Source organism: Balaenoptera acutorostrata, chromosome 8, assembly GCF_949987535.1.
Source record: "Balaenoptera acutorostrata chromosome 8, mBalAcu1.1, whole genome shotgun sequence".
In the NCBI taxonomy this organism is placed as follows: Eukaryota; Metazoa; Chordata; class Mammalia; order Artiodactyla; family Balaenopteridae; genus Balaenoptera; species Balaenoptera acutorostrata.
The window spans coordinates 85,425,853-85,441,481 of NC_080071.1; positions in this window are offsets into that span (position 1 = coordinate 85,425,853).

Genomic DNA, 15,629 nt, shown 5'->3' on the forward strand with positions numbered 1-15,629 from the left:
GGTTACCAAGGGGGAAAGAGCGGGGCAGGGATAAATTGTGAGATTGGGATCGACATATACACATATATGACATATATATAAAATAGATAACTAATAAGAACCTACTGTTTAGCACAGGAAACTCTACTCAATACTCTGTAATGACCTATATGGGAAAAGAATCTAAAAAAAAGTGTGTGTATGTATGTGTGTAACTGATTCACTTTGCTGTACAGCAGAAACCAAGACAACATTGTAAATCAACTATACTCCAATAAAAATAAATTTAAAAAAATAAAGAAAGAACATGGTGGCCATTCCAAAAGTCTGACATCTCCTTGAGAATGGAGAATGTATCAAAAATACACATCTAAATACTGACCTTTCTCCTTAAAGAGAAGAAATTAGCAACAAGTTTACCATAGAGTCCTGGATTTATGGAACCAGAATTTGATAACTTCTAGCAAGTAAAATCAATAACATATATTCATTAGAAATTAAAATTCCAACTGCAAAGCAGTCTTAAAAAATAAGAGGAAAAAAAAATAAGAGGAGAATTCACTAAAGGGGATATTCAAAGGGCCAGTAAATATATGAAAAGAGGCTTGTCAGCATTAGTCATCAGGGAAATGCTAATTAAAACCAAAATAAATAATATTACACATTCCACCAGAATGGCTAAAATTAAAAAGGCTGACAATGACACGTGTTGACAAGGATGCAGGGAGGTGGGGTCTTGCAGACACTGCTGGGGGGATGTAAATTGGTACAACTACTCTGGATAACTTTTTAGTAGTACCTGCTAACGTCAAAGATAAACATACCCTGTGACTTGGCAATTTCACTGCAAGGTTTTACTCACATCCCACAGAAATGCAGATCAAAAGCACCAAAACACATGTTCATTGCAATTTTATTTGTAATAGCCAAAAACTGGAAATAACCAATATATCCATCAGGTAAATAGATGAACAAATTATGGTGTACTCATTTACTGGAATAAAAATGAACAAATTACAACTCCATGCAACAACATAGTTGAATCTCACAAAATATAGAACAAAATTAATACATAATGTTAGAAGTCAGGATAAGGGTATCTTTCGGGGGAGGGAGTAGCTGACAATGGGAGAAGGCAAGACCAGCATTCTGGGGAGCTGGTGTTGCTTCAGTTTTTATGCGGATCATGGTTACATGATACGTGAGAATTCACAGAGCTGTGTCCCCTTATGATTTGTGCACTTCTCTGGGTGTTTGTTTTACTTTAATAATAACGTTTTAAGTTTAAAAAAATAGGAGGAAAACTTATAAAGAGCAACTTCAGGAAAGCCCCAGTGACTCCACAAATTTTTCCTTACTTGTTGACCTGGGTCTTCAGAACCAACCAATGGATTCATTCCTTTAAGCTGTTTCTCTATGCAACGTACATTAATTCAACAAATATTTATGGAGGGCTTATTATGGGCCAGGCATTATGCCAGAAAACAAAGATGAATAAGATAGGTTTGAGAATTCACAGGAATTCTAGGAAAGCACAACTGCTTTGTCATCCCACACTCTTCTGAACATTTTACACACACCTTCTCATCTAATTCACATCTTCTCTTTAATTCTCTCAGGAACTCAGTCCGTAAGTCAGTGGCAGAGGTCATAATCAAACCCAGTTCAGATGAACTGCAGAACAGATATCTTCCTTGTACACCAGGCTTAGCAATGTGTCGTGTTTACCATGGTAGCTCTCACTAACCCACAGCAGACATCACTAATCGCCATACGCTTCACTCCCTGGCTTTGATGTGGTCTCCCCATCCTCCCCAGCACAGCTCACTTGACAATCATGATAGAACAATGAGCATCAGCCCACTGGGTGTCACTTTTCTGCTATTCTTGATACTTTGTTACTTTGTCCCTCTTCATTTGAAAATACTCTTAGGAAGAGCTGCAAACTATTATCAGTTATTTGCCTCTGGCTATGAATAGAGCATTTGAGGGTATATTTGGACCCAAGAGCAGAGCAGAAAGCATGCAATCAACACAGGTCTAGAGCTTTCAGGGGGTTGCTGCAAGATGGCTAAGGCCCTGCAGGAAACTTATTTAACCCACTATATTGCCTCAAGTAGAACTAGCCTTGGTGATAAACAGTAGGCTGATAAATTAATCCTTCTGGAAATATAGGGCGGCTGAAAGCGATCCCAAGGTCAACAGTGTGAATTTCAGCTCATATTATGTGCAAATATTCTGTGGTGTTAAAAACTCAACTCCTGATGTCAGCAGAACTCCCGATCAGTTCTCAAGTAAGAGGATTTACCAACATGTTTTATTTGTGCCCTACACAGCCATCCATCTTTCATTATTAATGTCGGTGACAGTGACCCATCCTATCCGTGTGTAATCTGAACTCAGCAGAGTGAGAGGCTGCTTCCTTCCTCTAATGAGACACGCCATGCTCTGTCCCCAGAAAAAAAGGCCACGATGGGGGAAGTTGCTGGGCCAGGACATTTGTTCCAACACTAAAGGTAAACAGTAAAGATGCCATGGCTCACTGTGGGACTCAGTAGTTCTTTTGTTTCATTGTGCATACAAAAGGGAAAAATACTTCCAAAAAATAAGTTCAAAAAAAAGTTTCAAGCTCTTACTAGTTCACTTTAAATGTGGTTTGCTATATTTTGCAGGCTTCTACCTCATCGAACTATAGAATTTCTAGCCAGAAATACTTTAGACTAGCTCATCAACCTTGTTTTCATGGACATTAAAACTGAAGCAGAAAGAGGGACTGACCCAAAGAGATGCATGACTTAGACAGAAGAGCAGGTTCCCGCCTTCGGACTTGCAGTTGTGGACGAAGAAAGTTGCCTGCCATATCAGTAAACGAAGATGTTATGGCCATCGTGCCATCAGCCACTGCAGCCAACGACCCCTCTCCACAGTGTACCCTGAGGAAATTCAGGATGGAAAAAAACAAGATACTGGCCCTAGATAGCTAAGGTGCATTTCAAAGGAATGATTGCAGTGAGCCCTGACTCTTGCATCTTCCCATAAAGAGAAAAGCACTAAATTCATTAACTTGATTATGTCTGTTTTTTCTTTAATTAACAGTAATCTTTTGATGCTGACCACCTGGTTTTCGTTGCAAAAACTCCTATATGCCCTGGCTCCTCACTTACCTCTTTGGAAACGTCCCTCAGAGCTATCTGAGAGGCTGCCTCCCGGGCTTAAGTCCTCAGTACGTCTGCTGAATAAAACATAATTCTTAGTTTTGAGAGTGTGCATTTTTTTTTCAGTCGACACAGTCCAGGAGCCTCTACACCTCCTCTTCTGTGATTTTCTAACCATGAACAAACACACATGTGCATGCACGTGTGCACACACACACCACCCCCAATCTACGTGGAGGGACTTTTCAGGAAATTTGGAAAATAGGAGATCTCTGTCTTTAGTGCCTCCGTCTTCTTCCTTTTCATTCTGACTTCTCACCAACCCCCATCTCCACTCTGGTCAAGTTCTCATTCAGAGAATTTCCTTCTGGCTAAGAAGAGAAACAACTGGGTGAACTCTACCTATCTTTCTCACGGTTATGTGCATTTTAAAAAAGAAGTCAGGTAGAGTTAGTTACACACACACACCATCCCTGCCAGAAGAACAGCTCCCTAAGGGTGGAATTTTAGATCTAAGCAAAGAAGTTATTACAGTCAGCCCTCCATATCCAGGTTCGGCATGGAGAGCCAACTGTACTAAACCATCTTATATAAGAGACTTGAGCATCTGCGGATTTTGGTGTCCATGGGTGAGGGTCCTGGAACCAGCTCCCTGTGGACACCAAGGGACAACGGTACTTTTATCGTGAGGTGGGGAGAACTTTCTACAGATTGCTCCTACCTTGGTCTACAAGTTAAACCATATTCACATCCACAATGTGGTCTCTCTCTCTCTCTCTCTCTCTCTCTCTCCACGGCCCCCTCCTTTATATATATATATACACACACACACACATGTACACACACATATTTATTACCTAATCACTGTAGAAACATTTCTGAAATTGTGGAGTAAGGACCTCAAACAATCCACTCCTCCATGAAAGCAATGAGAACACTGGAAAAATTGTCAAAAACAACATTTTTTAGAACTCTGGAAATTAACCAAAGGTGTGCAATCATCTGAGGAACACTTATTCAAGAAAACCTGCTGAATCTCAGTAAGAACAATGAACCTTATATTTTTCCTTGCCCTAACCCCATCCCCATTTCCCCAGCTCCATGGTAGCCTTGAAAACTAACAGCCCCACAACTATGATAGCTGTGAAAATGGTCAGCCTAGCAGCCACTGGAGGGAGGAAAAAGGGTCTGGAGCTCCTCAAAGCCTATCCTCGGAGAACTGTCACTATTTGACCTGCCTAGAAGCATCCTGAAAAGTACTCTTCTCAAGGTTATCATTATACGACCTTACTCAAAACTCACTCTATTAAACAACCCTATTCCCAGGGCATTTGTAAACAAACAAAAAACAATGTGTCAGTTGTTTAACATTGCAGCTGCCTGAGATAACAATAGCACTTGGGACTGAACAAAAAACTTTTTAAAAGCTGGGAAATGAGATGCCCATAGGGGGCTTGGAAAAGCTCTGACATATTCCTGGGGATCTAGAAGACTGTATGCATTTGTAGAGCTGTGCACATGCCCAGGAAAGACTTGAAAAGGCCCTAATCTCTCCCCTCTGGCTGACTTTGAGGCTCTGCATGAGCCAGAAGTGAAGCTAAAGCAGGGTAGTAAACTGCCTGCCTGAGAATTGAAGGCATGTCCCAATATACATACATACACCTAGAGACCCCCAGCAAAGACTGAGAGACTTACCATTTCATGCATTTATAGAAACCTGTGTCCAATCATTAGCTGCCCATCAAATTAACCAAGCAGAGACTTCAGTGGCCACATATGACCAAAAATACAGATTATACAGAATTAGCCCAGAAAAGCCACTAAACAAACAACAACAACAACAAACAACAACAACATCTAACAGCAACAACAACAAACCCTGCAAGGGGGGAAATATGATTTATGATATTATTAAAACTATCCAATTTTCAACAAAAAAATACAAGACATGCAAAGAAACAGGAAACAATGGTTTATACACAGTGGGGGGAGGGAGAGTAGTCAATAGAAACTTAGACATCTGACTTGTTAAACAAAGATTTTTAAAGAGCTATAATAAATATATTCAAAGAATTAAAAGAAACCACCTATCAAAAATTAAAGGAAGGACTGAGAAAAATATTACAAAAAATAGAGATTATCAATTAAATTATATAAATTATGAAAAAAAGAAATTCTGAAGCAAAAAAGTACAATAACTGAAATGAAAAATTCACTGGAGGGTAAATCCATCAGGAAGACATAACAAGCTATAAACATACATGCACCTGACAACAAAGCCCAAGAAACATGAAGCAAAACTGACAGAATCAAAGGGAGAACTAAACAATAACAGAAACTTCATACTTCACTTCAATAATGAATAGACAACTAAGCAGAAGATCAGCAAAGAAAGAGAAGACTTCAACAACACTGTAAACCAATTAGTCCTAACAGCTGTCTATAGAACCCTCCACCCAGCAACAGCATAATACTCATTCTTCTCAAGTGCACATGGAACATTCTCCAGGATAGACCATATGCTAGACATAAAACAAGGCACAATAAATTTGAAAGGACTGAAATCAAGCAAAGAATGTTCTCTGATCACAATGGAATTAAATTAAAAATCAATAACAAAAGAAAATTTGGGAAATTCACAAATACGTGGTAATTAAACAGCACACTACTAAATAACCAATAAGCCAAAAATGAAATCATAAGGAAAATTAGAAAATGCTTGGAGATTAATAGAAACAAAAACACATCATAGCAAAAAATATGGGATTGAGGGAAAGCAGTGCTTGGAGGGAAATGTGTAGCTGTAACACCCATATTAAAGAAAGAAGAAGGGCCTCATATAAATAACCTAACCTTCCACCTTAGGAACCTAGAAAAAGAAGAGCAGTCTAAATGCAAAGCAAGAAGGAAGGACATAGTGAAGCTTAGAATGGAAATAATAGTCACTGTGTGTTATCTCTAAGAAAGTGGGCATGTGAGAGGAGACAACCACCTTCACAGGCAATGTGTCAGGGCAATGATAGCTTATTTCTGAACTGAGAGTTTGGGGTGTTATATTTCCACAGAGAATCATTGTTGCAAAGGCACTTGAGCCAGTGATGAGACAAAGAGACAATATGAGATAAAAACCTACACTGTGCATTTCCTGTTCCCAGGGGCAAGGTCCAGACTCCATGCTTTGATAGCTCTAAGAGGATCATACCTCAGATTGCCCTGCCTGTGTTCTCCTCAACTCCCATCACTAGCCACTTTCACTTTTGGCTATTGTAAGAGATGCTTTCTCATCCTCTGCAAAACCATTAAACAAATTGCTGGATCAGCAGAGACAAGGACAGGAGACCCTCGACAGAGAAACTCTGCTCCTGCAGGGGTGAGACAGGAAGGGGGCAGGGCACAACCTTTAAAAGAATGACATAGCCAGAGGACATGACATAAACTGGTTAGAACCAACTAGGTCCAAGATAGCAGACAAGTCGACTTCCACTAAATCTTGAGCCTCAGTATACGCTCATTGTAACACATCAGCATGCTAAATGACACACCCACAGGAGCCATGGGTGGTGGCCCAATCCCTGAAGATCCCCACTCCTTCCCCAAAATAGCTGGAATACTCCTCCCACTCATTAGCCTATGAAATTACCCACCCCTATAAAAACTGCCCATACCCTGGCACTTTTCTCACCTTCCAAGATGGCCCACACTCTGTCTGTAGAGTGTGTTTCTCCCTGAATAAACCTTCTTTCACTTTACTATGGCTTGCTCTTGAATTCTTCCCTGCATGAAGCCAAGAACCCACACTCAGCAGCCGTCCCAGGGACTCACCTGAGACCTAGGACGTGACCATCCTCTCGCACCCCACTTTCTTTCCTGCAACAAGGGCAACAGCAAAAGTTGGGAAGGATCCAAGGAACACATTACAGACAAGAGTAAGGAATCTGGATGGGAAGAAGGGAGACACAAGTGGCTGGAAATGTCCCTAGTTCTGCACACTGAGGAGCCCCAGGCTCAAACCACCCATTCTCCACATTCAGTCCCAGGGACCATTACCCCAAATCTCTCTGAACCAAGGGTAAACAAGGATTATGAGTCACTGCTATGCTGAGGAACACCCAACCCATTGGCCACTTAGGCAGGCTCTAGAATATTCTCTCTGTAGCAGCAGTGATTAGCTCTATTACTGCTCTCTTATTCACCCATCAAGACCAACATTAACTATTTCACTGTCCCTGAACCCTTCCTCATATTTCCCCCAGATCCTGTCTCCCATTAGTGTTTGTTCATTGAGGTTTCATCACTACAATAATCATATGTCCTGGATGTGTTTTTAGTAAAGGTGATTTACATTATTTTATCACATTTAATCCTCACAGCAAAACTACAAGGCAGGGACTTCCCTGGTGGTCCAGTTGTTAAGACTCTGCACTCCCAAAGCAGGGGCCCTGGGTTTGACCCCTGGTTGGGGAACTGAGATCCCACATGCCACACAACATGGCTTGAAAAAAAAAAAAAAAAAGGAAAACTACAAGACAGATATTATTACTCTTGTCTTCTGACTTAGGGAGCTGAGTCTCAGAAAGTTTCAGTTTCAGAGGCAGGCTGGGATGAGAATTTAGGAATAACTCACCTCAAAATTTGCAGTTTTCTCACCTGACAAGCCTCCCACTCCTGGTGCCCTAAAACCATCCTTAACTCTTTCTATGGAGACCCATTATAAAAAGTACATTCTCCCAGTAGGGAAAAAAGTCTCATAATCAAGAATGGATGTAAGAAGTTAGCCAAAACCTTCCAATAAGAGCAATCTCAAATGAGAGTTAAAATGAAGAACAAGCTGAGGGTAATAAATAGGCAAAAAACAATGAAGAGTGATTTTATTTCTTTCTTTCCAATCTGTATACCTTTTATTTCTTTTTCTTGTCTTATTGAGTAGCTAAGACTTCCAGTATTATGTTGAATAAGAGCGATAAAAGAGAATCTTAGAGAGAAAGCATCCAGATTCTCACCATTACATATGTTAGCTGTACATTTTTTATGTATGTTCTTTATCAAGTTGAGGAAGTTTCGTTTTATTCTTAGTTTTTCTGAGAGTTCGTATCATTGAGAGTTTGTATAATGAATGGCTGTTGGATTTTATCAAATGCTTTTTCTGCATTTGACTGTAAGACTGATTTTTCTTCTTTGGCTTATTGATGTGAGGGATGGATTACATTAACTGATTTTTTTTTAACATTGAACCAGCTGATTTTTTTTTTAACATTGAACCAGCCTTGAATATCTGGAATAAATCTCGTTTGTGGTACATCATTTTTAATACATTATTGGATTCATATCCAACAAGATATATCAATATAGAAAACGTTAAGTCATGTTGGGCCCCCAAACTCAGCAGTACCTGTGTGAAAAGACTTGGAGAAAAAATAGGTATGGAAGAAAACACAGCAGACTTCTAGTATTAGCATCCTAAGGGTGTACAGGGAAGGCAGGGTTATTGTGAGGAGATTGTAGAGGGAAGGAAAGGAGAGGGGAAGAGGAAGTAAAGGGAGAAGTACTTCAACAAATGGGAAAAAAAGGTAGAGCACAATGTTAACTAAAAACAAGTGTTAACGTCTGCTGAGCACTTTTACTATAAGCTAGACACTGTCCTAAGTGCCTTTTAGTATATTTAGATTAATTCGTAACTGGCTAAATATCCTAATCTCAAGAGATAGAGGGTTGATGGAAACTGTATTTCTCCATTTTACCTACAAGGATGTCAAGAGAGACCCTAATCAAATATTTTTCAGAATTACCTCATGTAATTGTGAAGCATGCATCATCATCTTTCTCAGCCTTTGGGTGGGGAGAGGTGAGATCACAGTTTACACAGAGACCAAACAGCTCAGTGGGGCTTTGGCCTCACACATCTGCCTCTGGAGTTCAAGGGCTCAGCCTCCATGAGAATATACCGTCTGCCACAGAGAATATAAACGTCTATCTGCAAAATTATTCTAAACACGTAAACTTCGAATATGCCAGGGACCAGGTCTAGAATGGGACACGGACAGATGGAAACATCAAGCTGGAAAAAAAATAGACTGGGAGTGATGTCAACCACATGTTCAGTATTAATTAACAGTGTGATGTGGTGGCCAAGAAAGTGAATGTGATCTCGGGCTCCGGGGACGGAGGTAAAGGGTCTGTAACGAGAGAGCCTCTCACTGTGGTCTGTGTCAGGCAGATACCACAGGACTATTCTTTCAGTGTCAGTACGACCGTTTGAAGAAGGGACACAAACAATGACAAGATGTCAGGAATTTGAGGGAGAGTGAGTGACTCTGGCATTGTGTCAAACGGACAGGGTGAGACGTCACCAGGAATTAAAGGAAATGTGTGAGGTGCAGCTTAGAGAAGAAAAATATTGGGATGGGGAAATCCAAAGAAATGAGAGGGTACATCAAATATTTTAAGGAGTACCTCATGGAAAGGGGATTAGATGTTATCTAGAATGATTTCAAAAGATTGGACCGGAGTGAAAATCGCCAGGAGAAAGGAGGTGTTACTGAACTCAGGTTCGGCTGCTCATCGCTCAAGAATCCAATACTGAGAGACAAGTGTTGGTCAAAGGAAAGATAGCTTTATTGAGGAAGCCAGCAATCCTTGGGAGAAGGTGGACTCATGTCCCAAAGAACCAACTCCCTACTCCCCAGGTTGTGCTCAGAGATGGTAAAGGGAAAAGAGGAAGGGGCTATGTACTGGGGAGGGGGCAATCTTCTGTTTTCAGAGATGATCCTCTCCATCTCAAGGTTCCAAGTAGCCGTCAGGTCTCGTTTGAGGTTGGAACATTATCTGAGCCATAAATCTTTAGTCAGCTAGTCCTGGAGAATAAGGAACAAGGGTGAAGCCTAGAGAACAATTAATCTTCAATCTCCATATGCATCAACAGCTTTCTCCATCAGCAGCAAGCTAAGCTAAGTCAGTGGTAAACTAGGGTAGAAGTCAGGCATCATAAGCATAAGATCACGGCCGTATCACAACTAAGAAATTGAGTTGGAATAGTGCTGAGTCCCTAGTTACAGTCTCACTACTTCAGTTACGGAGGTAGATTCAACTCCTTCTCAAGATGAGCTTTTCTACCCAGACTCAACCTCCTCCCTTTGTTAGAATTCAGACTTAACATTAATTCAAAACCATTTAGGTAAGAAACCAGTGTTTACTATTCCCTTGGGTAGTAGTAGCTTAGGAAAGGTTTCTGTAAAATTACTGATAATAAATTCAGGGAAAATGGAAGGAGAGCAGAGAGAAAAACTCCCTAGGAAGAGTCATTTTCTAGAAACCATCCATTTTTCCAATAATAAAGAAATAAAACTAAAAGAGCAAAGACTTCTATTAAGTGTTTTTGTCATGGGATTCAAAAAATCAGATATGGAAAACAGACATAAAATGCGGGGTGGGGGATGAACTGGGAGATTGGGATTGACATATATACACTAATATGTATAAAATAGATAACTAATAAGAACCTGCTGTATAAAAAAATAAAATAAAATTCAAAAAAAAACACATAAAATGCTTTTCCAGCAGAAGTTATTACAAAAATTGGAAGAATCTTTTAATAATTAGAGCTTTTGAAGAATGGATTGAGAAGCAGGCGGGGTCAACAGGTGAAGAAGAGGATCCTGGTTGAGGACGCTGGGAAACAGAGTTCGCGTTGAATGGGAGGAGGTGGGTAACTTGATGCCCCATCCTGAGCTTTCCAGGAGTCCAGGGCTCACAGAGAGAGCCCAGGGCTCGGAGTCTTAGCCTCCAACCTACGGCTCTGCTACTTACCAGCTACCTGATCAAGTCCCTGGACCTTTCTTGACTTCTTTTGTCATCTGAAACATGAGAAAGCTGGACCAGATGATTGCTGAGAACTTTGCTAGCTCTAAATGATAGGATTCAGAGGGTTACCAGATAGAGGCCCGCTCCACACACCTTCCGCATCCATTTAACAATGAAACTGGACCAACGCTGAGACGGTTGCCATACTACAATCATAGAAATATTTTAAGAGAGCAGCTAAACCAGGATGAAATGAAATTCTATATAAAAATGCTTGCACACCTGTTCAAAATTGACATCACCCAAAAGGGGACTATGACCCCATCAGCCAGTGAATGACATCAAACTGTAACTACAAAGGTAACCAAACCCTTAAAAAAAAAAAAAAGAGTAACTCCTTTTTTTTTGAGCTACAAGTGATTCACAGCATGTTTTGTCACTGGCACACGGAGAAAAGAAATGCCTCTGAATATTTGAACACGGTTGTAAAATATTAAGCGCCTCCCCCAGGGAGTGGACGTGATACGTGGGTGTGTTTATCCGGAGTCATTCTCTCTCTGGGCACCGCCTGCACCTATTCACGACCTGCAGACACACACTGGATGTCCTTTTAACAGGAGGAGGATCCCACGTCACAGCAGCCTCTCGCTTGCCTGGGCAGCTGCCTGGGTCCACTTGACAGATGAGTGGACGGTTAGGAGCTGACCTGACCAGGCCTGAGACCTACTGTCCTGGCTCTATAGGGACCTGAACAAAGGGGTTGCGGAAGGGGCCCTGCCCTTGATTTTTTCTACTTGAGCTCGACACATTTTCATTTCCCTCTTCTCGATTTTCAATAAGTCCCTAAGTGAGGGCATTTTTCTTTTTCTTTTTTTTTTTAAATCTAGTAGGAAAAATAGAGAACGTATTCATTTTCAAACTTAGATAATGCCAAGGGTTTTGTTTTAGTTTTTTAGGTCAAATAGCTGAAAAGCCTTAGTGGCTCTGATGTTGACCTTGGTAATACTTCAGTACTATTCAGGTAGAAGAGGCTGTTACTTTGTTTTCTGTGGCTGTGAGTTGATTTATTTTATACACACACACACACACACACACACACACACAGAGAGAGAGAGAGAGAAAGATACAAACAGCTACCTTATTATTTTCTTTCCTTTCAGGTAGAACTGGGACTCAAACAGTGTTGACCCAAGGGGAGAAAAACCAGGCTGGGCCCTCAATCACTTTTCTAACTTCTCCCTACAGGATTCATGGTATATTAGAATCTAAAATAAACGCCTTTGGGAAGTCCCTGGCGGTCCAGTGGGTAGGATTCTGTGCTCTCACTGCTGAGGGCCCGGGTTCAATCCCTGGTCGGGGAACTAAGACCCTGCAAGCATGCTGCAGCCAGAAACAAACAAACAAAATGCCTTCATCTCTCATTCATATCTCGTATCTAGCAGAGAGAAGAGAAGGAAGTGGGATTTTTTTTTTCTCTTTTTTGAGAAATTGGGAGAAAGTTGATTGGAAGTCCATGGAGCAGAAAAGAATAAGAAGTTACAGAACAAAAGTTGTTTCTCTTTTTTTAATAAATTTATTTAATTTTATTTATTTTTGGCTGCATTGGGTCTTCGTTGCTGCGCGCAGGCTTCTCTCTAGTTGCGGTGAGTGGGGGCTACTCTTCGTTGCGGTGCGCGGGCTTCTCATTGCGGTGGCTTCTCCTGTTGCGGAGCACGGGCACTAGGTGCACAGGCTTCAGTAGTTGCGGCTCACAGGCTCTAGAGTGCAGGCTCAGTAGTTGTGGCTCGCGGGATCTAGAGCGCAGGCTCAGTAGTTGTGGCGCACGGGCTTAGTTGCTCTGCGGCATGTGGGATCTTCCCGGACCAGGGCTCGAACCCGTGTCCCCTGCACTGGCAGGCGGATTCTTAACCACTGCGCCACCAGGGAAGCCCCAGAACAAAAGATTTATGGCAAACTTAATCTACAAAACAGAAAGCGTTTGTGTTCAGTGGATGGTATGTAATACCTAAAAGCAAAAGCTCGTCTCGGCAGCCACCGTTCTATTCCTCCCATCGCTGGTGTGTGTGAACAAGAAAAGCAAACTCATCTACCAAGTGGAATCCCAAATTAAGCCGAATTTATTAAATTGCTTCTTTGTTCTGGCAAAATGAAAAAATGCGTATTTGGAAGGTTTCTCTGTGGTTTCCACGGAAAGCTGAGAACCAGGCCCTAGAGGAAGGTGATTGTGTCAGCAAATCCAGCAAAACTCACGAGCCATTCTCTCCTGCCCCGTTGGGGACTTAGCCTGGGTTGTGAGCGCTGTGTGACTTCTCAGGGACATGCCATAATTTCTTCCTCATCGTTTCCTGCTCCGTCTCCCTAGTTGACTTCCCAGCGGCTCGAATTTTTATCTCCCGTTATGTGGCAGTAAAACTATCCTTACAATCCCATAGAGTGTTTGCTCTGAATCACTGAGGCTTTGGCTACTGACATCTAAAAGCCCAGCTTTGGGTATTCAAAAAATAAAACAAAATAAAAAACAGACATAAGCACACGCACACACACACACACACATACACGCACACTTCCCCTGCCAAAAAGCCTGGTGTTCTGTTTTTTAGGCGGGGTGTTTGCAATGAGAAGCTGTAATTATAAGACTGCTATCCATGATAGATGTTCTATTTAGAAACCCGGAAGCCAGAAATACTCTAAAGAGTATTTTCTCCATGGCCTTCCTAACTAAGACTCAACATACACAGGAAGCTCTTTCTCATGCTGAGTGGCTGGGGAAGAAATGGGAAGGAAGGGATGGAAGGAGGGTTGAGGGCAAAACCTTGGTTTAACACCTTAGCATGATATCCTGTCCCTTTGGGCATTGGGAGAGCCTGTACACCCCTTCCTGTGGGAGGGGTCTTAATCTCCAGTGTGTCACCCATCTGGAAAATAACAAGTATGTGATCTTGAGAAAGGTATGTCAACTCAATCATTTTTAAAAATTTATTTATTTTATTTATGGCCGCACCCCTCAGCTTGCGGGATCCATGACCAGGAATTGAACCTGCGCCCTCGGCAGTGAAAGCACAGAGTCCTAACCACTGGACCGCCAGGGAATTCCCAACTCAATCATTTTTAAAAATAGAAGGTTGGTTTGCCTTCCTAACGACTCTCCCAGATCTGAGAATCTGCACATCTCTGGGTTTTGAAGAAGAATCTAACCAATAGCATTGGTTATTAGCATCTCAATCCTAGCCAACCCCACTCCCTGACCTGACACATGGTAACTAAACAAACCAACAGAAAATCCACTAGAACTAAACACTAAGAAGGATTTTAAAGACCCAAGCATAGAATCAAAATATTTCCTGGGGCTTCTCTGGTGGCGCAGTGGTTGAGAATCTGCCTGCTAATGTAGGGGACACGGGTTCGAGCCCTGGTCTGGGAAGATCCCACATGCCGCGGAGCAACTAGGCCCGTGAGCCACAACTACTGAGCCTGCGCGTCTGGAGCCTGTGCCCCACACCAAGAGAGGCCACGATAGTGAGTGGCCCCCGCTTGCCACAACTAGAGAAAGCCCTCACGCAGAAACGAAGACCCAACACAGCCAAAAATAAAATAAAATTAAAAAATTAAAAAAAAAAATTTCCTGAGCCAGTTTAATACCTGGTGTTAATAAGTGACCAAAGCAGCTTCAGAGTGTTTCCAAAATAGACTGGTACTTTTCTTTTGGCAAATTCAACCTATGTAGGAGACAGTTACGTTATTTTGTTCAACTTAACTAGAAGGGGACCTATGTACCCTCTTAAATCAGTTGAGTTGATCTGAAAAGAAGGTCCAAGGATCATGACAGGTGTTAGAAGCTTAGAATTTGAGAGCAGGATATTAATCTCATCTGCTCCCATGATTTCACAGGTAAGGAAACACTCAGTGAAAGTTATCCGAGGTCATATTCAAAAAAGAACCCCAGTTCTCGAAATTTAGACCCCAGGCATCTTTCTAAAATACCATGGCAGATAAAAAGAAATCTTCATAACAAGATTTATAAATATCAGAAAAGCGTTTAATATTGCAATTTCACAGTATTTTATCGACAGTTACAAAACTCTGAATGGAAACAAAAAGCAGATTTGAGTTTAAAACATTTTTATTGTCGGAAAAAAAAAGAAAAACATAATTGATAGAACCAGACCCTCCAAATATATTGGCAATCGGAAAAAGTCAGTTTGTTGACTTTCCCTCTCTCCTGGGCTGTCTGCACTAACTGTATTTTGAAAGAAGTATATCACAATTTTCTACTTGTAATCCTCAAACTGATTTTAAAAAATTCATTTTTTTTCAGAATGGACTTTTGCTTCTCCTTGTGTCATATCCAGTCTGGCAATAGGAATACCAAGGTCTTTTTTTCATTCATTTGTTATAGCAATGCTTTTTTATTTTGATCAGCACTAATATTCCTTAATAATTCCTAGGTGATCCTACCTGGCCGTGAAATCTGTTTCCTGCCTGAACAAACTCTGATTTTGCTTGTTTCGTTTCTACCGACCCACGTCAACTATTTAGCGAAAAACACAATAGGACTGTGTTAACAGCACATTTCAGCAAAGAATAAGGTGTATCTCTGGTTATAGACCTGGCTGTTACACTGCTCCTGGTGGTGGTGGTGGTGTTGAGAGGTAGTTTTTCTGACTCAGTGAAATTCTGACTATTGATGGTCCTAGTTCT